This window comes from Dermacentor variabilis, chromosome 11 (genome assembly GCF_050947875.1).
Source record: "Dermacentor variabilis isolate Ectoservices chromosome 11, ASM5094787v1, whole genome shotgun sequence".
Classification (NCBI taxonomy): domain Eukaryota; kingdom Metazoa; phylum Arthropoda; class Arachnida; order Ixodida; family Ixodidae; genus Dermacentor; species Dermacentor variabilis.
Window position 1 is genome coordinate 113,330,620 of NC_134578.1, and position 23,273 is coordinate 113,353,892.

Sequence of the window (23,273 nt, forward strand, 5' to 3'; positions counted from 1 at the left end):
TAGCCGCTGGTTCTTTGGGGGGAGGGATATTCCTTCCTCCTTCGGCTTGCTTGCTCGTCGCGCCGGTTTCTGCCGCCACTTTGCTGTTTCCAGCTCCCGTGGCCGCTTCCTCCGCCTCGGTCACGTCCATTACATGGTCTAACGTCGACGGCTCGCTCTCCGCCGAACCCGCGGCTACTGCGTATGAACGCACACAGTCCGCGTCGTTGTGTCCAAAAAGCCTGCACCGCGAGCAACGGGGAACCTTGCATTCACGACGAACGTGGCCAGAGCCCCGGCAGCGCAGGCACTGCATGGGACGTCCTGGGGCTACCACCAGCGCAAGCTCGCCGGCGACGCGGATCTGGTGGGGCAGGTCGTCGACTTTCATTCCTGCCTTCAGCTGCAGCAGCACTGCTCGGGTCGTCGAGCCCTTGTCGGAAACGCCATCCACTCGCCAGCGCTCCCGGGTCACTTCCGTCACCTTGCCGAAGGAGGCCAGCGCGGTCTTGACGTCTTCGTCGTCCACCCCATGCAGAAGCCAGTGGATACGAAGCTTCACCTGTTGTTCCTTGGGGTCGATGACCAGGCAGCGACGCCCCTTCACCTGCAGCTCCTTCAGGGCCGCCAGCTTTTCGGCAGCCTCGGCTGTCTTCATCGTCACCGCCCATACATGGTTGATTTGGTATGCTCCAAGGGCGACGACGCCAGAGAGCATACCAACAGCTTGAAGCGCGTCTCGAAAATCTTCTACACGAAACGGGCGAACACGAGCGTCGCCGTGCAAAAAAACTGTGTTCAAAACAATACGTCCTGTAGGTAGGCGAGGCAAAATTATCTGGTAATCTTTATCTTCTTCCGTCGAAAGCCTGTTGCCGCGGCTAACAGCCGCATATGCCGCTCCATTGGAGCCCATGATCCCGCGATCCGTTCAGCTCGGAAGCCGGAAGCAGAATGACTATACCACCGACGCGTGTTTTCGGTTGTTCCAACCAGTCTTACTTCAGTTGTTATTTGCAACGAGAGTGTCGACACAGCCGGAATAAAATGACGCCCAGCGCACGGAATGGATTTAACAGGCAGATGCATTGCCTTCGCATTATGGTAATCTAGGAGTGTATTTCTTTTTTTTCTAACGATAGAACGCCGCTTTTACCACGAATAAAAGAAAAGGTCAATTTCACACATGCCAACTGATAATGTGCATAGATACGAGTAGCTTAGGTGTGGGCATGTGCACAAAATATTTGCGTCGGCCGGGAATCGAACCCGGGTCAACTGCTTGGAAGGCAGCTATGCTAACCACTATACCACCGACGCGTGCTTTCGGTTTTTTTTTCTTTATTACCGGTTTGGCACTTCCAAACACAGAACTCTTAAATACAATTTTACAAGTACAATAAAAGACGCGTGAGCCTTTTCATGGCTGGAGTGTGAAGCTAAAATGGCTTCAGAGAAGCCAGCTTATCGAGCACAGGTATCCAATCCGGTGGGTTCCTCTGGATTTTGAGAACATCTCGTATGTACACACAGTTCTCACTGAAGTTTTGCATGGCCGATCTTGCGTTGACATCCGCATTTCTGACCGCCATCCTCGTTTTCCACACACTATGCAAACACAGTAACATGAACATGTCGCATGGCATTTCATCTGGATCTTCACATGGCAAGAATCGGATACCAAAGGGTGTTACTGGCAAATCTTTCTGAAGTGTCCGTTTAAGGATGTCCCACAAGAAAAAAGCATCGTGACAGTCCAAAAAGATGTGTTCTATCGTTTCCTCCTTTCGACATATCAGGCAGTGTAATCCCCATGGGACAAAGATACCTTTGCTTTGAAGCCACGTTTTTACAGCGAGCGTGCCCGTGTGCAGTTGGAAAAAGAATGATTTAGATGACGCTCTTACTGGCATTTTTCGAACTCGTTTTAATACCTCTCGTTCTGGTCCTAGTTGATAGATGGAGCGGTACAACGGTATTGGTAAAAACACATCAATTAGATCTTTGTACAATCGTTTACGTGCCACTGCGCTCAAATATTCTAAGGAAAACCATGGCTTCAGTACTTGATATGCAGACACTATTTCGCGCCAAAAACTGCTCAGTTTTCCACGCGTATCTGCATTTGATGAGACAATATAATCCGGGATATGATTACACAACCTCATATGTATAACAGTACGCAAGAAAACATCTCTCTGGTCTCTCAGAAAGAAAACCCTTGAAACTATTTGTTTCAAAAATAAATGACACAGACCAAGCCCTCCGTGTCGCACCGAAAGGAACAAGTTTAACCGACTGGTGCGTTCCCAGGTAGAATTCCATATATAGGTGGCAAACACTCGGTGTAATTTTTGGACACAAGTTCTGCTCATACTGAACACTTGAAGTACGTAAAACACTTTTGCAACAAAAAACACATTACAGACTGTAGCGCGGGAAAACATAGAAAAGTTATGCCCTCCCCATTTTTCAGACTGATCCTTGAGCCTTTCTGTCTCTCCTGCCCAGTATTCTGCAGTATTTCCATAATGTTGGAGAGGAACCCCGAAGTATCCAGCAGGAATACTTGTCCATCTCATGTTTGCATACGCCTCCGGCTCTTGCCCCCAATTTCCATGCCACATGCCCAGAGATTTATCCCAGCTAATGGCACTTCCGGTAGCACTACGGAATGATGTAGCTTCCTTAACAGCTTCTTTAATACTGTCTTTGTCTTTGCAGAATATAGCTATATCATCGGCATATGCCAGTATTTTTACTTCAGTAGCATAAAAGGAGTAACCATGCACCATTTTATTTATGCGAATTTTTAAACATAAGGGTTCCAAATAAAGTGCAAAAAGAAGAGACGAACAGGCACACCCTTGTTTTATACCTGACAGTACTGGAATGTTTTCACTTACGGCGTTGTTAATTATAAGGTTTACTGCACACTCTTCATACACCATCTTGATGCCCTCCTTGATAACGCTACCTACGTTACAATGTTCTAGTAATAACTGTAATATGTCATGATTAACTCTATCAAATGCTTTCTGAAGATCCAGTTGTATCATAGCTATGTTATCTTGAGTCATGTCACAGCATTCTAGGATAGTTCTAGCGGTGTGTATATTTGTGTAGATTGTCCTTCCTTTGATGCCACATGTCTGGTGAGGTAATACGAGGTGTGTGATAACGCTCTGCAATCTCTTGGCTAGCACCTTTGTAAATATTTTATAGTCTACATTCGTAAGACTTATAGGTCGATAGGCCTCAACATCCAACAATTTCCTGGGATCATCCGATTTTGGAATGAGTACTACATGACATTTTCTAAAAGATAAAGGTGCTCTTTTTTGTTCATAGCACTCATTTATCACGCGATGTAACGCTTGTGCCAGTTCTTCCTTGAAGCATTTGTAAATGGCAGCCCCTAGTCCATCAGGCCCAGGTGCCTTGCCAGTGCTTAGTTCATCAATGGCCTGTTTTACTTCATTCACACTAATTGGCCGTTCAAGCGTTTGTCTTACTTCATCACCTAGCCTTGGCATGAGCGACAAAAATTCGTTTCGAAAGGCTTCTGTATCTTTTATTTTTGGGCTTAACAGTTTTCGATAGCATTCAACAAACGCTTTCTCTATCAGTTCCTTGTCGCGCGTCACATCGTTTCTATATCTTATTTCTTTTATCTCTTTTTTTACTGCTTGCCTTTTTTCTTCCCCGAGTGCCCGCGTAGTAGGCGTTTCCCCTAGCCATAGTCTTTCAGCCCGTGCTCTGACGATCGCTCCACGATATTTCTTTTCATCTATCACTTCGAGCTTACTTTTAAGGTCACGTAGTTCCTTGCTAAAGTGTCCAGGGTTAGCACTCTCAACCGAAATCATATAATCTAACGTGCTCCTAAGTCCTTTCTCTTGTTGTTTTTCAATGCTGCGCCGCACGCAAGCTCGTTCAATCGCCGCAATCTTTACTTCATTTTTAAATTGCTCCCAAAGCGCTGTGAAATTGGAAGATTCAACCGAACATATTTCCTCTATCCTTTCCTTTACTTTTTTAACAAAAATTTCATCATCCAACAGTGTATCATTTAATTTCCACAAGTTCCAACTAAACTTTGACGCTTTTGTCTTGGTTCCTAGTGTCGCTATCACCAAGCAGTGATCGCTAAATGTGACGTTCTTTACTTTGTATGTAGTAATGTGTGGTATCGCAGCTGCCGGAACATATATGCGATCTAGTCTAGCATGACTTACACCTTGGTAGTGCGTATACTGTACGTGCTCATCACCGTCAAAAATACAACCAACGTCGTCCAGTTCAAGCTCGTTTACAAGCGCGTTTAATAGTGTCGCACTTCTATCGCGGTAAGTCAATCTGTTGATTCTGTCTTGCGGCCTGCACACACAATTAAAGTCTCCAAATAAAATTATGTTCCTTTCGTACGTCATGCATGTTCTCAGGTTATCTATGTATTCTACACGTTCGTTAATGTTATTCGGAGCATACACACATATTGCACGCCAAAGGAGGCCACAAATGCCAAAGTCGATGAATAGTAGCCTGCCATCATCACTGGACTCTACATCGGTGCATTTTCGAACGAGTATCATGCAACCCGCTGAAGTGCCTCTAGCATGAGACACACATACATTATACCTATCCCTGAAAGGTTCGACCATTCTGTGCGTTTGCTCTTCGCTTTCTACTTTGGTTTCCTGCACTGCCATTATGTCAATGTCATTTTCCAACAAGAGACGGCTTAACTGGCACTGCCTTCTGCGGGATGCCAAACCCCTCACATTCAACGTAGCTACACAAAGGGGAAATGTCAGATTAACAGCCATTTTTTGGATTAGCAAACAGACGGAACGGTACTCACATCTGGACAGGCAGTGATAGCAAAAACCAGCACAGGTCACATTCTACTTGTCCGCTATGTAACGTCTTATACTGAGGACAGGCTGGCTGAACACACTTCGCGCCCCTAAGTGGGGGTCAATGTTGAAGCCGACCGCCTATCAGGCGGTATCTTCGGCTTCGGTTTGAGGCCCATTCGTCTCGTTATAGCGGTCTTCGGCGACGGCTCGCCGCTGCTCGATGGTTCGGGTGAGGCTTGAGATCCGTCAGTGGCCTCACGAGGCCTCTTTGCAGCTGCTTTAGCGGCTGCTGTCATTTCAACACCCTCAATGCCTTCGGTCTCGTCTTTCGCGGTAGTCACTGATGCGCTTACTAAAATCGCGTCCTTTCTCTCATTGACGTTTTGGTCGTTAGTCGGCTTCCCAACCAGCACGCTCTTTGCCTCGCCAGATTGGCTGTCGCCGGGCCCAGTGGAGTTTTCCTGAAGTGGAGACGCGTCAGAGGGTGTGCTGTCTGCCGCCGGTTCTTCGGTCGTTGCTCGGGATGCTGCATCGGCATCAGCATGGTCCATTATGTGTTCAGCCATCTCGTCGCCTTTAACTGGACTTGTTACCGCTGCATAGGATCGCACGCAGTCTTGTTCTTCGTGGCCGAATCGTCGGCAGAGTGCACAGCGTGGTATGCGACACTCGCGCCTGATATGTCCAGTTCCATTGCACCGGAGGCATAACGGGGGCCTTCCTGGTACATGCACGAGCGCTAAGTTTTCCGCGACGCGCACCTGATGAGGCAAGTCTTCAACTGTAATTCCAGGCTTTGGCAAGAGTGTCACCAAACGGGTGGTGGACCCTTTATCATTACATCCCTGTACCCGCCACTTTTCGCGGGCGATATCTGTAACCCTTCCGTAAGGGGCTAACGCTGCTCGAACCTCGTCGTCGTGAACGAAATGCAACAGCCAATAAAGCTTCAGTCTGATGCCTTGGTTGCAGGGATCATAAACGACACAGGGCTGGTCTTTCACGTTGAATGTTTCTGCCGCAAGCATCTTTTTCTTCGAAGCTTCATCACGGAAGGTCACCGCCCACACATGGTTCATTTGGAAGGCGCCAAGGGCCACCACTTCCGGCAGCAGTGCAAGACGCGCGAGCGCATCTCGAAAGTGCTCGACCCGATACGGCCTGGTTTTAACATCCGCGTGCAAAAATACTGTATACAAAACTGATGTACCTGAAGGCAGATGAGGCAAAACAACTTGATAATCCGGGTAAGGCTTATCCGTACACCTGGTGCCACGGCCGAGGGCCGCTGTATCCGCCCCTACGGAGCAAGGCATTCCGCGTCCGTTCACTGCGGTGGCCGGAAGTGGAATCTCGACGCATGCTTTCGGTTGTTCCAACCAGTCTTACTTCAGTTGTTATTTGCAACAAGAGTGTCGACACAGCCGGAATAAAATGACGCCCAGCGCACGGAATGGATTTAACAGGCAGATGCATTGCCGTCGCATTATCGTAATCTAAGAGTGTATTTCTTTTTTATTCTAACGATAGAACGCCGCTTTTACCACGAATAAAAGAAAAGGTCAATTTCACACATGCCAACTGATAATGTGCATAGATACGAGGAGGTTATGTGTGGGCATGTGCACAAAATATGTGCGTCGGCCGGGAATCGAACCCGGGTCAACTGCTTGGAAGGCAGCTATGCTAACCACTATACCACCGACGCGTGTTTTGGGTTGTTCCAACCAGTCTTACTTCAGTTGTTATTTGCAACAGGAGTGTCGACACAGCCGGAATAAAATGACGCCCAGCGCACGGAATGGATTTAACAGGCAGATACATTGCCTTCGCATTGTGGTAATCTAGGAGTGTATTTCTTTTATTTTTCTAACGATAGAACGCCGCTTTTACTACGAATAAAAGAAAAGGTCAATTTCACACATGCCAACTGATAATGTGCAGAGATACAAGGAGCTTATGTGTGGGCATGTGCACAAAATATTTGCGTCAGCCGGGGAATCGAACCCGAGTGAAATGCTTAAAGGGAGCTATGCTAACCACTATACCACTGACGCGTGTTCTCGGTTGTTCCAAGCAGTCTTACTTCAGTTGTTAATTGCAACGAGAGTGTCGACACACCCGGAATAAAATGACGCCCAGCGCACGGAATCGATTTAACAGGCAGATACATTGCCTTCGCATTATGGTAATCTAGGAGTGTATTTCTTTTATTTTTCTAACGATAGAACGCCGCTTTTACTACGAATAAAAGAAAAGGTCAATTTCACACATGCCAACTGATAATGTGCATAGATACGAGTAGCTTATGTGTGGGCAAGTGCACAAAATATTTGCGTCGGCCGGGAATCGAACCCGGGTCAACTGCTTGGAAGGCAGCTATGCTAACCACTATACCACCGACGCTTTTTTTTTTCTTTATTGCCAGTACTCGACATAACACAACACAAATTCCTAAATGATATAAACAAAGACCAAAGAAGCAAAAAGGGATGAATACACAAACGGAACAAGGAAGAGTAATATTTACATTCGCTGCCGTCCGCTACTGTGGCACGACGTTGTCGGATTAAAATTCCTTTAGTGCTGTAAGGGGTTCAACCCTCGACAGCCACTCAGGAACAGGCTGTTGCATCTTCATCACTTCCACATACCGTTGCATGGATTCACAAAAGTACAGACGCGCCGGTCGGGCATCCGGGTCACAATGGTAACCCGCCATTCTTGCGCGCCATAAACAGTGGAGGCCCGTAAGCATGATCAGGTCGTACGGGAAACCTTCGTCGTCATATACTGGCAGAAACCTGATTCCGTGGGGATCTATAGGTAGCTCCTTTTTTAGAGTCCTTTGTAACACGTCCCAGAAAAAGACCCCTTCCCAACAGTGGATGAAGACATGATCTATGCTTTCTGTTTTTTTACATATAAGGCAGTGGGTTCCCCATGGCATGTAGAACCCACGTTGTTCAAGGAAGAATTTAACAGGTAGAGTACCGGTGTGTAATTTAAAGAAGAACGATTTAGTGGCTGGTTGAACTGGCATCTTCTTCACCCTTTTCAATATATCTAGGCCTGGGCCTCCACTGCACGGGGCTCTGTACATAGGTACCAGCAAAACACTGTCACATAAATCACGATATAACTTTTTCCGTTTTACACTCCACAAATATGCACTTGAAAAACGAACACGCAAAAAGGAAACACTCTGAACTATTTCCCGAAAGAAACCACGGACTGGTCCTGGCATTATTTCCGTACCTACAACGAATTCGGGAAGTGATCTTGACAGCCTCATTTGGATCACCGTGCGCAGAAATGGGTCGTTTGTATCTCGAAAGAAGGAGAATCTATTCACCAGTTGACGCAGGAAGAGGTGCGCCAACCCCAGACCACCATCCTTCACGCGCCGGAAGAGATTATCTCGGCTACATCGCTCCCAGCTTGATGCCCACACGAATACAGCGAACACGCGGTGCAGTTTCTGCACATTATTACGAGAGCACTGTAGTACCTGCATTACGTACCAGACCTTTGTCACGAGAAACATGTTGCACGCTGTAGCTCTCGCGAATATTGACAAGTAACAGGCGTTCCATCGGTCGGCTTTTTCTTTTAGTTGTTTTGTCCGCTCCTTCCAGTACTTGCTACTGTCCCTGTAGGCATCAAGGGGTGCTCCAAGGTACTTCACTGGCGTCGTGACCCAGTTTACGTTCGAAAAGTGGCCTGGTGTAGACGCCCATCTTCCATGCCAAAACCCCAAACATTTCTGCCAGTTAACGTAGCTGTTAGTGACGTTACCAAACTTTTTGACGATATTCACAGTATTCAATACACTTTGTTTGTCCTTACAGCACACAGCCACATCGTCAGCGTATGCCAGTAGCTTCACTTCTGCTGATTGAAGACTAAACCCCTTAATACATTCATTTTCAATGATGGCCAGACATAGCGTTTCTATGTAGACACAAAACAGGAGTGGACTGAGTGGACAACCCTGGCGAACGGAGCGCTTCACGTTAATGGGGGCCCCCAACATCTGATTAACTATAAGTCTGGTATAGCAGCTCCGGTACGCCATGGTCACCCCTTCAGTGATTATGTGGCCAAATTTAACGTGTTCAAGGATGGTAAGCAATATGTCGTGAGAAACACAATCAAACGCCTTCTCCAAGTCTAGCTGGAGGATGGCTACTGCATCGCACATGGCGTCACAACACTCCAGCACACACTTCATTTTATGGATGTTAGTGAAAATGGTTCTTCCACGAATACCACACGTCTGGTGTGGGCCGACTACTTCCTGAATAACTGACTGGACCCGTCGTGCCAACACCTTCATCAATATATTGTAGTCGCAGTTAGTAAGCGCTATGGGTCTGTAGGAGGAAAGTTGCTTGAGCTTTTCGGTCTCTTCTGTTTTCGGTATTAGTACTGTATGGGACTGGCCAAAGTGTGGTGGAAGTATTTTCAGTTCATATGCTTCCTGGAAAACTGCTGTTAAGATAGGAGCTAGGTGGCTTTTGAACGATTTGTACCATGCGGCACAAAGACCGTCTGGACCTGGCGACTTCCCAGGATTCAGGTCTTCGATGGCTTTCATCACTTCATGTTCTGTTAATGGTCGTTCTAAGGTTTCTTTAACCTCACTCGACAGCTGTGGGATTCGTTGCAAAAATAATTTCTTGAAATCGTGCATGTTGACAGGCCTGAATGTAAAAAGTTCTTTGTAATGCTCAAAGAAAGCACGCCCTATATTATTGTTATCCGTTAATACCACCCCTTCATATTCGATAGCCTCAATCTGCTTACGTCTCGAGTGCTTTTTTTCCAACCCCAGTGCTCTTTTCGTTGGCGTTTCCCCGCATGATAGCCTTTCTGCTCTGGCGCGCACTAGCGCACCTCGGAAGCGATCTTCGTCGAATACCTCGAGCTTCTTCTTAACGGCGCGCATATCTTGTTGATAGGCGCCAGGTTGCATGCATTCAAGCTTCGCAAATTTTTCTAGCAATGTTGTTAAATCCTTTTCTCTGGCCTTTTGTTCATATCGCAGTACGCTACTTCTTTCGATTGCCTTCAATTTAATGCTTTGCTTCAGCAACTCCCATTCCTCACCAAATTTCGTAGAACTGTCTGTTCCAAAAGAATTCAGAGTAGCCACTACATTTTCGTTAAAAGTTTCATCCCGTAACAGCTCTGCATTCAATTTCCACAGTTCCCAGACGAACTTGTTTCGTTCTTTCTTCCTGCCCACCGTGCATTTTACCAGGCAGTGGTCAGAATATGATATGGCCGTAACTGTGTAGCACTGGCATTTTTCAACTAAATCATATGAAAGATAGATACGGTCTAAGCGTGCGTGACTTGTGCCCTGAAAGTGAGTGTAGCTTACGTCTCCGTGACCGCGAAAACATTCTGCGATATCTTCTAATTCGAATTCGTGTGTGATCTGCGCCAGGATATCACTACTTTTGTCACAAACCACGCGACGCGTAGACCTATCCTCAGCTTTCAATACGCAGTTGAAGTCGCCTACACAGGCTATCATTTTTTGCACATGTAAATGATGCTTTAAACTCAAAAAGAAATTTGCCCTCTCTTGCACAGTATTAGGCGCATAAATGCAAAACACGCGCCATTGGACATTACAATAGCTGAAGTCACAAAAGACAAGTCGACCAGAAGTACAGGAGAAGTAACCATCTATAACAAGACCAGGGAGCTTCCTCACGAACAGCACACACCCTGCCGAAGTCCCTAAGGCGTGGCTCACTACCGTATAGTAGTTATACGTGAACCTTTGCACCATGCTCCCGGTCTCCTCCTCGCCGTCTACCTTGGTTTCTTGCACGGCTAAAACGTCGAGGTCGTGGTCCACTAGTAGTCTGTAAACCTGACTCAGTTTCCTTTTGGCGGCCAGACCTCGAACGTTTAGCGTGCCGAGGCTAAGCGACGGGTTGGTAGCCATTATTGGTGAAAACCGGAGGGGAGAAGGCCCGGAGCATGGTGCTCACCTTAACGTCTAGCTGACCGCTAGACGCCTCCGTGGCCATCCGGCGGCCGTCGCCCGGGTTCCTCTTTGGTCGGCTTCGGGGTAAGCCTACGGTCAGTCTCCAGGTTCGGCTTGGGCTTGAGGGTGGAGCGCCTTCCAGGTAGCGTCTTAGCGGGTGGTGCCTCGGAGTCACCGCCGGCCTTTCCGTCGACTTTCTCCTCGTGCTGCAGGGATCTCTTGACCGGTGCCGAGACGGATTCGACGCGGGCGCTAGCAGGGGTCGCGTTGTCGTCCGCCTCTGCCTGCGTTGCATCCGTAGCTGGCTGGTGGCTCTCATTTTCTTGCGGGGCCGTCTTCACGCTCTCGACTGTAGCTGCTGGTTCTTTGGGGGGAGGGATATTCCTTCCTCCTTCGGCTTGCTTGGTCGTCGTGCCGGTTTCTGCCGCCACTTTGCCGTTTCCAGCTCCCGTGGCCGCTTCCTCCGCCTCGGTCACGTCCATTACATGGTCTAACGTCGACGGCTCGCTCTCCGCCGAACCCGCGGCTACTGCGTATGAACGCACACAGTCCGCGTCGTTGTGTCCAAAAAGCCTGCACCGCGAGCAACGGGGAACCTTGCATTCACGACGAACGTGGCCAGAGCCCCGGCAGCGCAGGCACTGCATGGGACGTCCTGGGGCTACCACCAGCGCAAGCTCGCCGGCGACGCGGATCTGGTGGGGCAGGTCGTCGACTTTCATTCCTGCCTTCAGCTGCAGCAGCACTGCTCGGGTCGTCGAGCCCTTGTCGGAAACGCCATCCACTCGCCAGCGCTCCCGAGTCACTTCCGTCACCTTGCCGAAGGAGGCCAGCGCGGTCTTGACGTCTTCGTCGTCCACCCCATGCAGAAGCCAGTGGATACGAAGCTTCACCTGTTGTTCCTTGGGGTCGATGACCAGGCAGCGACGCCCCTTCACCTGCAGCTCCTTCAGGGCCGCCAGCTTTTCGGCAGCCTCGGCTGTCTTCATCGTCACCGCCCATACATGGTTGATTTGGTATGCTCCAAGGGCGACGACGCCAGAGAGCATACCAACAGCTTGAAGCGCGTCTCGAAAATCTTCTACACGAAACGGGCGAACACGAGCGTCGCCGTGCAAAAAAACTGTGTTCAAAACAATACGTCCTGTAGGTAGGCGAGGCAAAATTATCTGGTAATCTTTATCTTCTTCCGTCGAACGCCTGTTGCCGCGGCTAACAGCCGCATATGCCGCTCCATTGGAGCCCATGATCCCGCGATCCGTTCAGCTCGGGAGCCGGAAGCAGAATGCACTATACCTCCGACGCGTGTTTTAGGTTGCTCCAAGCAGTCTTACTTCAGTTGTTATTTGCAACAAGAGTGTCGACACAGCCGGAATAAAATGACGCGCAGCGCACGGAATGGATTTATTAGGCAGATGCAGGGTCTTCGCGTTATGGTAATCTATGAGTGTATTTCTTTTTTTTTTCTAATGATAGAACGCCGCTTTTACCACGAATAAAAGAAAAGGTCAATTTCACGCATGACAACTGATAATGTGCATAGATACGAGGAGCTGACGTGTGGGCATGTGCACAAAATATTTGCGTCGGCCGGGAATCGAACCCGGGTCAACTGCTTGGAAGGCAGCTATGCTAACCACTATACCACCGACGTTTTTTTTTTATTTAATGCCGGTTTTCGACATAACACTGAATATACAAATACTACACACATGTCAGGAATACAAGCTTGCGGGGAAGAAAAAAAAATTACAATAATGCCGACTGTCCGTATGGGACCGGCGTCGTCAAATTAAAATTCCTTCATGGCTGTCAGAGCTTCTAGCCTCGACAGCCAATCCGGTGCACATTCTTGCAATTTCTGTACATCAACGAACCGCGACATACATTCTCTAAAATATATGTGAACCGGGCGGGCGTCGGCATCGCAATGGTACCCTGCCATGCGAGCCCGCCATATACAGTGGAGTGCATTCAACATAATAAAGTCGTATGGAACTCCCTCTTCATCCTTAATTGGCAGATACCGGATCCCTTGGGGGTCTACAGGTAATTCTTTCTTCAGTGTTCGCTTCAAGACGTCCCAGAAGAACACAGCCGCCCAGCAGTGCAAGAACACGTGATCGATGGTTTCGGGCTTCTTGCAGATCAAGCAGTGTGAACCCCACGGCACAAGACAGCCTCGCTCTTCCATAAATGTCTTCACGGAAAGTGTTCCAGTGTGGAGCTTAAAAAAGAAGGTTTTAACCCCTGGTGGCACCTGCATGCGTTTCACCCGTTTAAGGACGTCTTGTCCTGGCCCTCCACTGTATATGGCTCTGTATAAGGGCACTGGGAACACAATGTCGCACACATCATTATACAGTGTTTTCCTTTTCACTTGAAATAGATAATCTTTTGAAAAACGAACTGAAAGGAAGCGCACACTGTCGACCACTTCCTTAAGATAACCCCGAAGTTTTCCGGTCATGCTTGCCGTACTAACAACATACGCCGGCAATGCGTCGCTCAACCTGAGTTGACATACGGTGCGCAGGAAAGGATCGCGCACATCTCGAAAAAACAAAAAGCGGTTGACAAGTTGTCGAACAAAATGATGTGCCAAGCCAACACCCCCGTCCTTCACTCTTCTAAACAAATTGGTTCGGCTAGCTCTCTCCCATGATGAACTCCAGATGAAGACCGCGAACACTCTGTGCAGCCTTTGCACATTTGCCCTGGAACAATGCAACACTTGCATAACATAATATAACTTCGCTATAAAAAACATATTACAAATTGTCGCCCTTGAAAAAATAGACTGGTTAGTGCTTGTCCATCTGTCCACTTTTTCTTTCGTTCCATTAGTTCGGTTCCTCCAGTACTCATCGCTGCTCTTGTACCTGTCGAGGGGAACACCCAGATACTTCGTCGGAGTTTTCACCCAGTTGACATTGGCGAAGTATTCCGGTGCCGAAGACCACTCCCCGTGCCAGAGCCCGAGGGATTTGCCCCAATTGACTTTGCTGCCCGTGACGTCACAGAAATGTTTTACTACAGCAATTGTTTCAGTCACACTTGGTTCGTCTGTGCAACACACTGCAACGTCATCAGCATACGCTAGCAGCTTCACTTCGGATTCTGCCAATCTAAAACCACGTATATTGTTATTTGCGGTAATGGCCACACACATTGCTTCTATGTATATAGCAAATAACAGAGGACTGAGGGGACAGCCTTGGCGCACTGAACGCACGATGTTAATGGGGGCCCCCAGCGACTTATTAACAATTAACCTTGTAGTGCAGTTCTGGTACGCCAAGGCCACACCCTCAGTGATGATGGTACCGACATTAACATGATCCAATATGGAGAACAAAATAACGTGAGCGACGCAATCGAACGCTTTCTCAAGATCAAGCTGAAGAACTGCAACGCCGCCACCGGTGACGTCACAGCACTCGAGCACACACCGCATCTTATGGATGTTAGAAAAAATTGTTCGCCCTTTGATTCCACAAGTTTGATGGTCTGTGACGATTTCCTTTATGACACTTTGAAGTCTGGTCGCTAAAATCTTCATAAATATCTTGTAATCCACATTTGTTAGTGATATGGGCCTATAGGATGATACGAATCTCAGTTTATCTAATTTATCGTTCTTCGGAATTAGAATGGTGTGCGCTTTCCCAAAAGAAGGTGGCAATGATTTCTGCTCGTACGCTTCATTAAATACTTCTACTAATAAAGGGGCCAGTTCTCTTTTCAATGTCTTATATAAGGCGGCGCTGAGTCCATCTGGTCCCGGTGACTTGCCCAAGTTTAAATCGTCGATTGCCTTTTCGGCTTCCCTCTCCGTTATTTTCCCTTCTAATCGTTCCTTAGCTTCATCACTCAAACGCGGCATGCGGTGCAGAAAGTCCGCTTTGAAACCCTCTAAATTCGCTTCCTGAAATGCAAAGAGCGACTGATAGTATTGGAAGAAGGCGTGTGCTATGCTCTCGTTGTCGTCAACAACAGCTCCATTCATTAAAAGTTGATCGACATGGTTTCGTCTTCCGTGTGCCTTCTCTAAACCGAGCGCCCTTTTAGTGGGCGTCTCCCCTGCCGCCAGTGCATCTGCTCTTGCTCGCACGATGGCACCTTGATAACGTTCTTTGTCGAACTGTTCAAGCTTTTCCTTGACGCTCCGCACATCGTCTTTGTACAGACCAGGCTCTCTGCACTCAAGCGTTATCAGCTGCTGAAGTAGTGTTCGCAAACCCTTTTCTTTATTTTCCCTCTCAAATTTGAGGCAGCTTGACCTTTCTAAGGCTTTCATTTTAACTTTTTGTTTAACACATTCCCACTTTTCTGCTATTGTATCAGCCGCATCTTCGCGTATTTCATTAACCGCATCCCCCACTGCCTTTACAAAAGATGCATCATTTAATAACAAGTCATTGAGTTTCCATAGATGCCAATTAAATGCATGTTCCCTTTTCCTTATACCTATGTTACATTTTACCAGGCAGTGATCCGAAAATGACACGGGTACAACGCAATAACCGTGGCATCTTGGAATCGTGTCCAACGAAATGTACATGCGATCCAGTCGCGCATGACTATTGCCTTGAAAACGCGTAAATGTCACTTGACGCTCCCCTTCCAGACATTGAAAAACATCATCAAGTTCATTTTCATTAATTAATTTTGACAAAACGTCACTACTTCTATCACGCACGCCGGCATTGTTGGCTCGGTCTGTAGCACTCAACACACAATTGAAGTCCCCTAATAATACAACGCGCTTATTACAGCAAACATATTGTGAGAGGTTCGAAAAAAAGAGGACACGCTCGTCTACAGAATTCGGCGCATAAACGCATATGACGCGAAACTCAAAGTCAGAGATCGTAAAGTCACATAAAACAATCCTTCCATCCAGACAGGACCACACACTTTGAATATGTAAACCCGGCAGCTTCTTCACAAAAAGAATGCACCCCCCGGAGGTGCCTACCGCATGACTCACCACCACAAAGTACCTAGTCGTGAATCGTCGCACCATGCTCCCGGTCTCCTCCTCTCCGTCAACCTTGGTTACTATACCACCGACGTGCGTTTTCGGTTGTTCCAACCAGTCTTACTTCATTGTTAATTGCAAAAAGAGTGTCGACACTGCCAGAATAAAATGACGCCCAGCGCACGCAATGGATTTAACAGGCAGATGCATTGCCTTGGCATTATGGTAATCTACGAGTGTATTTCTTTTTTTTTCTAAGGATAGAACGCCGCTTTTACCACGAATAAAAGAGAAGGTCAATTTCACACATGCCAACTGATAATGTGCAGAGATACAAGGAGCTGAGGTGTGGGCATGTGCACAAAATATTTGCGTCGGCCAGGAATCGAACACGGGTCAACTGCTTGGAAGGCAGCTATGTTAACCACTATACCACCGACGCGTGTTTTCGGTTGTTCCAACCAGTCTTACTTCAGTTGTTAATTGCAACAAGAGTGTCGACACAGCCGGAATAAAATGACGCCCAGTGCACGGAATGGATTTATTAGGCTGATGCAGGGTCTTCGCATTATGGTAATCTAGGAGTGTATTTCTTTTTTTTTCTAACGATGGAACGCCGCTTTTACCACGAATAAAAGAAAAGGTCAATTTCACACATGCCAACTGATAATGTGCAGAGATACAAGGAGCTGAGGTGTGGGCATGTGCACAAAATATTTGCGTCGGCCAGGAATCGAACACGGGTCAACTGCTTGGAAGGCAGCTATGTTAACCACTATACCACCGACGCGTGTTTTCGGTTGTTCCAACCAGTCTTACTTCAGTTGTTAATTGCAACAAGAGTGTCGACACAGCCGCAATAAAATGACGCCCAGCGCACGCAATGGATTTAACAGGCAGATGCATTGCCTTCGCATTATGGTAATCTAGGAGTGTATTTATTTTTTTTTCTAACGATGGAACGCCGCTTTTACCACGAATAAAAGAAAAGGTCAATTTCACACATGCCAACTGATAATGTGCATAGATACGAGGAGCCTATGTGTGGGCATGTGCACAAAATATTTGCGTCGGCCGGGAATCGAACCCGGGTCAACTGCTTGGAAGGCAGCTATGCAAACCACTTTATTGCCAGTACTCGACATAACACAACACAAATTCCTAAATGATATAAACAAAGACCAAAGAAGCAAAAAGGGATGAATGCACAAACGGAACAAGGAACAGTAATATTTACATTCGCTGCCGTCCGCTACTGTGGCACGACGTTGTCGGATTAAAATTCCTTTAGTGCTGTAAGGGGTTCAACCCTCGACAGCCACTCAGGAACAGGCTGTTGCATCTTCATCACTTCCACATACCGTTGCATGGATTCACAAAAGTACAGACGCGCCGGTCGGGCATCCGGGTCACAATGGTAACCCGCCATTCTTGCGCGCCATAAACAGTGGAGGCCCGTAAGCATGATCAGGTCGTACGGGAAACCTTCGTCGTCATATACTGGCAGAAACCTGATTCCGTGGGGATCTATAGATAGCTCCTTTTTTAGAGTCCTTTGTAACACGTCCCAGAAAAAGACCCCTTCCCAACAGTGGATGAAGACATGATCTATGCTTTCTGTTTTTTTTACATATAAGGCAGTGGGTTCCCCATGGCATGTAGAACCCACGTTCTTCAAGGAAGGATTTAACAGGTACAGTACCAGTGTGTAATTTAAAAAAGAACGATTTAGTGGCTGGTTGAACTGGCATCTTCTTCACCCTTTTCAATACATCTAGGCCTGGGCCTCCACTGTACGGGGCTCTGTACATAGGTACCAGCAAAACACTGTCACATAAATCACGATATAACTTTTTCCGTTTTACACTCCACAAATATGCACTTGAAAAACGAACACGCAAAAAGGAAACACTCTGAACTATTTCCCGAAAGAAACCACGGACTGGTCCTGGCATTATTTCCGTACCTACAACGAATTCGGGAAGTGATCTTGACAGCCTCATTTGGATCACAGTGCGCAGAAATGGGTCGTTTGTATCTCGAAAGAAGGAGAATCTATTCACCAGTTGACGCAGGAAGAGGTGCGCCAACCCCAGACCACCATCCTTCACGCGCCGGAAGAGATTATCTCGGCTACATCGCTCCCAGCTTGATGCCCACACGAATACAGCGAACACGCGGTGCAGTTTCTGCACATTAATACGAGAGCACTGTAGTACCTGCATTACGTAGCAGATCTTTGTCACGAGAAACATGTTGCACGCTGTAGCTCTCGCGAATATTGACAAGTAACAGGCGTTCCATCGGTCGGCTTTTTCTTTTAGTTGTTTTGTCCGCTCCTTCCAGTACTCGCTACTGTCCTTGTAGGCATCAAGGGGGGCTCCAAGGTACTTCACTGGCGTCGTGACCCAGTTTACGTTCGAAAAGTGGTCTGGTGTAGACGCCCATCTTCCATTCCAAAACCCCAGACATTTCTGCCAGTTAACGTAGCTGTTAATGACGTTACCAAACTTTTTGACGATATTCACAGTATTCAATACACTTTGTTTGTCCTTACAGCACACAGCCACATCGTCAGCGTATGCCAGTAGCTTCACTTCTGCTGATTGAAGACTAAACCCCTTAATACATTCATTTTCAATGATGGCCAGACATAGCGTTTCTATGTAGACACAAAACAGGAGTGGACTGAGTGGACAACCCTGGCGAACGGAGCGCTTCACTTTAATGGGGGCCCCCAACATCTGATTAACTATAAGTCTGGTATAGCGGCTCCGGTACGCCATGGTCACCCCTTCAGTGATTATGTGGCCAAAATTAACGTGTTCAAGGATGGTAAGCAATATGTCGTGAGAAACACAATCAAACGCCTTCTCCAAGTCTAGCTGGAGGATGGCTACTGCATCGCACATGGCGTCACAACACTCCAGCACACACTTCATTTTATGGATGTTAGTGAAAATGGTTCTTCCACGAATACCACACGTCTGGTGTGGGCCGACTACTTCCTGAATAACTGACTGGACCCGTCGTGCCAACACCTTCATCAATATTTTGTAGTCGCAGTTAGTAAGCGCTATGGGTCTGTAGGAGGAAAGTTGCTTGAGCTTTTCGGTCTCTTCTGTTTTCGGTATTAGTACTGTATGGGACTGGCCAAAGGATGGTGGAAGTATTTTCAGTTCATATGCTTCCTTGAAAACTGCTGTTAAGATAGGAGCTAGGAGGCTTTTGAACGATTTGTACCATGCGGCACAAAGACCGTCTGGACCTGGCGACTTCCCAGGATTCAGGTCTTCGATGGCTTTCATCACTTCATGTTCTGTTAATGGTCGTTCTAAGGTTTCTTTAACCTCACTCGACAGCTGTGGGATTCGTTGCAAAAATAATTTCTTGAAATCGTGCATGTTGACAGGCCTGAATGTAAAAAGTTCTTTGTAATGCTCAAAGAAAGCACGCCCTATATTATTGTTATCCGTTAATACCACCCCTTCATATTCGATAGCCTCAATCTGCTTACGTCTCGAGTGCTTTTTTTCTAACCCCAGTGCTCTTTTCGTTGGCGTTTCCCCGCATGATAGCCTTTCTGCTCTGGCGCGCACTAGCGCACCTCGGAAGCGATCTTTGTCGAATACCTCGAGCTTCTTCTTAACGGCGCGCATATCTTGTTGATAGGCGCCAGGTTGCATGCATTCAAGCTTCGCAAATTTTTCTAGCAATGTTGTTAAATCCTTTTCTCTGGCCTTTTGTTCATATCGCAGTACGCTACTTCTTTCGATTGCCTTCAATTTAATGCTTTGCTTCAGCAACTCCCATTCCTCACCAAATTTCGTAGAACTGTCTGTTCCAAAAGAATTCAGAGTAGCCACTACATTTTCGTTAAAAGTTTCATCCCGTAACAGCTCTGCATTCAATTTCCACAGTTCCCAGACGAACTTGTTTCGTTCTTTCTTCCTGCCCACCGTGCATTTTACCAGGCAGTGGTCAGAATATGATATGGCCGTAACTGTGTAGCACTGGCATTTTTCAACTAAATCATATGAAAGATAGATACGGTCTAAGCGTGCGTGACTTGTGCCCTGAAAGTGAGTGTAGCTTACGTCTCCGTGACCGCGAAAACATTCTGCGATATCTTCTAATTCGAATTCGTGTGTGATCTGCGCCAGGATATCACTACTTTTGTCACAAACCACGCGACGCGTAGACCTATCCTCAGCTTTCAATACGCAGTTGAAGTCGCCTACACAGGCTATCATTTTTTGCACATGTAAATGATGCTTTAAACTCAAAAAGAAATTTGCCCTCTCTTGCATAGTAGTAGGCGCATAAATGCAAAACACGCGCCATTGGACATTACAATAGCTGAAGTCACAAAAGACAAGTCGACCAGAAGTACAGGAGAAGTAACCATCTATAACAAGACCAGGGAGCTTCCTCACGAACAGCACACACCCTGCCGAAGTCCCTAAGGCGTGGCTCACTACCGTATAGTAGTTATACGTGAACCTTTGCACCATGCTCCCGGTCTCCTCCTCGCCGTCTACCTTGGTTTCTTGCACGGCTAAAACGTCGAGGTCGTGGTCCACTAGTAGTCTGTAAACCTGACCCTGTTTCCTTTTGGCGGCCAGACCTCGAACGTTTAGCGTGCCGAGGCTAAGCGACGGGTTGGTAGCCATTATTGGTGAAAACCGGAGGGGAGAAGGCCCGGAGCATGGTGCTCACCTTAACGTCTAGCTGACCGCTAGACGCCTCCGTGGCCATCCGGCGGCCGTCGCCCGGGTTCCTCTTTGGTCGGCTTCGGGGTAAGCCTACGGTCAGTCTCCAAGTTCGGCTTAGGCTTGAGGGTGGAGCGCCTTCCAGGTAGCGTCTTAGCGGGTGGTGCCTCGGAGTCACCGCCAGCCTTTCCGTCGACTTTCTCCTCGTGCTGCAGGGATCTCTTGACCGGTGCCGAGACGGATTCGACGCGGGCGCTAGCAGGGGTCGCGTTGTCGTCCGCCTCTGCCTGCGTTGCATCCGTAGCTGGCTGGTGGCTCTCATTTTCTTGCGGGGCCGTCTTCACGCTCTCGACTGTAGCTGCTGGTTCTTTGGGGGCAGGGATATTCCTTCCTCCTTCGGCTTGCTTGGTCGTCACGCCGGTTTCTGCCGCCACTTTGCCGTTTCCAGCTCCCGTGGCCGCTTCCTCCGCCTCGGTCACGTCCATTACATGGTCTAACGTCGACGGCTCGCTCTCCGCCGAACCCGCGGCTACTGCGCATGAACGCACACAGTCCGCGTCGTTGTGTCCAAAAAGCCTGCACCGCGAGCAACGGGGAACCTTGCATTCACGACGAACGTGGCCAGAGCCTCGGCAGCGCAGGCACTGCATGGGACGTCCTGGGGCTACCACCAGCGCAAGCTCGCCGGCGACGCGGATCTGGTGGGGCAGGTCGTCGACTTTCATTCCTGCCTTCAGCTGCAGCAGCACTGCTCGGGTCGTCGAGCCCCTGTCGGAAACGCCATCCACTCGCCAGCGCTCCCGGGTCACTTCCGTCACCTTGCCGAAGGAGGCCAGCGCGGTCTTGACGTCTTCGTCGTCCACCCCATGCAGAAGCCAGTGGATACGAAGCTTCACCTGTTGTTCCTTGGGGTCGATGACCAGGCAGCGACGCCCCTTCACCTGCAGCTCCTTCAGGGCCGCCAGCTTTTCGGCAGCCTCGGCTGTCTTCATCGTCACCGCCCATACATGGTTGATTTGGTATGCTCCAAGGGCGACGACGCCAGAGAGCATACCAACAGCTTGAAGCGCGTCTCGAAAATCTTCTACACGAAACGGGCGAACACGAGCGTCGCCGTGCAAAAAAACTGTGTTCAAAACAATACGTCCTGTAGGTAGGCGAGGCAAAATTATCTGGTAATCTTTATCTTCTTCCGTCGAAAGCCTGTTGCCGCGGCTAACAGCCGCATATGCCGCTCCATTGGAGCCCATGATCCCGCGATCCGTTCAGCTCGGGAGCCGGAAGCAGAATGACTATACCACCGACGCGTGTTTTCGGTTGTTCCAACCAGTCTTACTTCAGTTGTTATTTGCAACAAGAGTGTCGACACAGCCGGAATAAAATGACGCCCAGCTCACGGAATGGATTTACAGGCAGATGCATTGCCTTCGCATTATGGTAATCTAGGAGTGTATTTCTTTTTTTTTTCTAACGATAGAAATCCGCTTTTACCACGAATAACAAAAATGTCAATTTCACACAAGCCAACTGATAATGTGCATAGATACGAGGAGCCTATGTGTGGGCATGTGCACAAAATATTTGCGTCGGCCGGGAATCGAACCCGGGTCAACTGCTTGGAAGGCAGCTATGCGAACCACTATACCACCGACGCGTGTTTTAGGTTGTTCCAAGCAGTCTTACTTCAGTTGTTATTTGCAACAAGAGTGTCGACACAGCCGGAATAAAATGACGCCCAGCGCACGGAATGGATTTACCAGGCAGATGCATTGCCTTCGCATTATGGTAATCTAGGAGTGTATTTTTTTTGTTTTTCTAAAGATAGAACGCCGCTTTTACCACGAGAAAAAGAAAAGGTCAATTTCACACATGCCAACTGATAATGTGCATAGATACGAGGAGCTTATGTGTGGGCATGTGCGCAAAATATTTGCGTCGGCCGGGAATCGAACCCGGGTCAACTGCTTGGAAGGCAGCTATGCTAACCACTATACCACCGACGCGTGTTTTAGGTTGTTCCAACCAGTCTTGCGGCAGTTGTTAATTGTAACGAGAGTGTCGACACAGCCGGAATAAAATGACGCCCAGCGCACGGAATGCATTTAACAGGCAGATGCATTGCCTTCGCATTATGGTAATCTAGGAGTGCATTTCTTTTTTTTTTTCTAACGATAGAACGCCGCTTTTACCACAAATAAAAGAAAAGTAAATTTCACACATGCCAACTGATAATGTGCATAGATACTAGGAGCTTATGTGTGGGCATGTGCGCAAAATATTTGCGTCGGCCGGGAATCGAACCCGGGTCAACTGCTTGGAAGGCAGCTATGCTAACCACTATACCACCGACGCGTGTTTTAGGTTGTTCCAACCAGTCTTACTTCAGTTGTTATTTGCAACAAGAGTGTCGACACAGCCGGAATAAAATGACGCCCAGCGCACGGAATGGATTTACCAGGCAGATGCATTGCCTTCGCATTATGGTAATCTAGGAGTCTATTTTTTTGTTTTTCTAACGATAGAACGCCGCTTTTACCACGAGAAAAAGAAAAGGTAAATTTCACACATGCCAACTGATAATGTGCACAGATACTAGGAGCTTATGTGTGGGCATGTGCACAAAATATTTGCGTCGGCCGGGAATCGAACCCGGGTCAACTGCTTGGAACGCAGCTATGCTAACCACTATACCACCGACGCGTGTTTTCGGTTGTTCAAACCAGTCTTAC

At 47.9% G+C, this 23,273-nt stretch overlaps 8 non-coding genes across 8 annotated transcripts; all 8 read right to left on the bottom strand.

Annotated features, from left to right (window-relative positions):
* Positions 1-1,227: 1,227 nt before the first annotated feature.
* TRNAG-UCC (transfer RNA glycine (anticodon UCC)) lies at positions 1,228-1,299 on the bottom strand. The gene has a single exon. It is a non-coding gene; the product is annotated as a tRNA-Gly (tRNA).
* Positions 1,300-6,477: 5,178 nt separating this feature from the next.
* Positions 6,478-6,549, bottom strand: TRNAG-UCC (transfer RNA glycine (anticodon UCC)). Its single transcript has one exon. It is a non-coding gene; the product is annotated as a tRNA-Gly (tRNA).
* A 626-nt stretch (positions 6,550-7,175) lies between these two features.
* Positions 7,176-7,247, bottom strand: TRNAG-UCC (transfer RNA glycine (anticodon UCC)). Its single transcript has one exon. It is a non-coding gene; the product is annotated as a tRNA-Gly (tRNA).
* A 5,183-nt stretch (positions 7,248-12,430) lies between these two features.
* Positions 12,431-12,502, bottom strand: TRNAG-UCC (transfer RNA glycine (anticodon UCC)). The gene has a single exon. It is a non-coding gene; the product is annotated as a tRNA-Gly (tRNA).
* Positions 12,503-22,126: 9,624 nt separating this feature from the next.
* On the bottom strand, positions 22,127-22,198 carry TRNAG-UCC (transfer RNA glycine (anticodon UCC)). The gene has a single exon. It is a non-coding gene; the product is annotated as a tRNA-Gly (tRNA).
* Positions 22,199-22,475: 277 nt separating this feature from the next.
* On the bottom strand, positions 22,476-22,547 carry TRNAG-UCC (transfer RNA glycine (anticodon UCC)). Its single transcript has one exon. It is a non-coding gene; the product is annotated as a tRNA-Gly (tRNA).
* A 277-nt stretch (positions 22,548-22,824) lies between these two features.
* TRNAG-UCC (transfer RNA glycine (anticodon UCC)) lies at positions 22,825-22,896 on the bottom strand. The gene has a single exon. It is a non-coding gene; the product is annotated as a tRNA-Gly (tRNA).
* A 276-nt stretch (positions 22,897-23,172) lies between these two features.
* On the bottom strand, positions 23,173-23,244 carry TRNAG-UCC (transfer RNA glycine (anticodon UCC)). The gene has a single exon. It is a non-coding gene; the product is annotated as a tRNA-Gly (tRNA).
* Between the last annotated feature and the right edge of the window lie 29 nt (positions 23,245-23,273).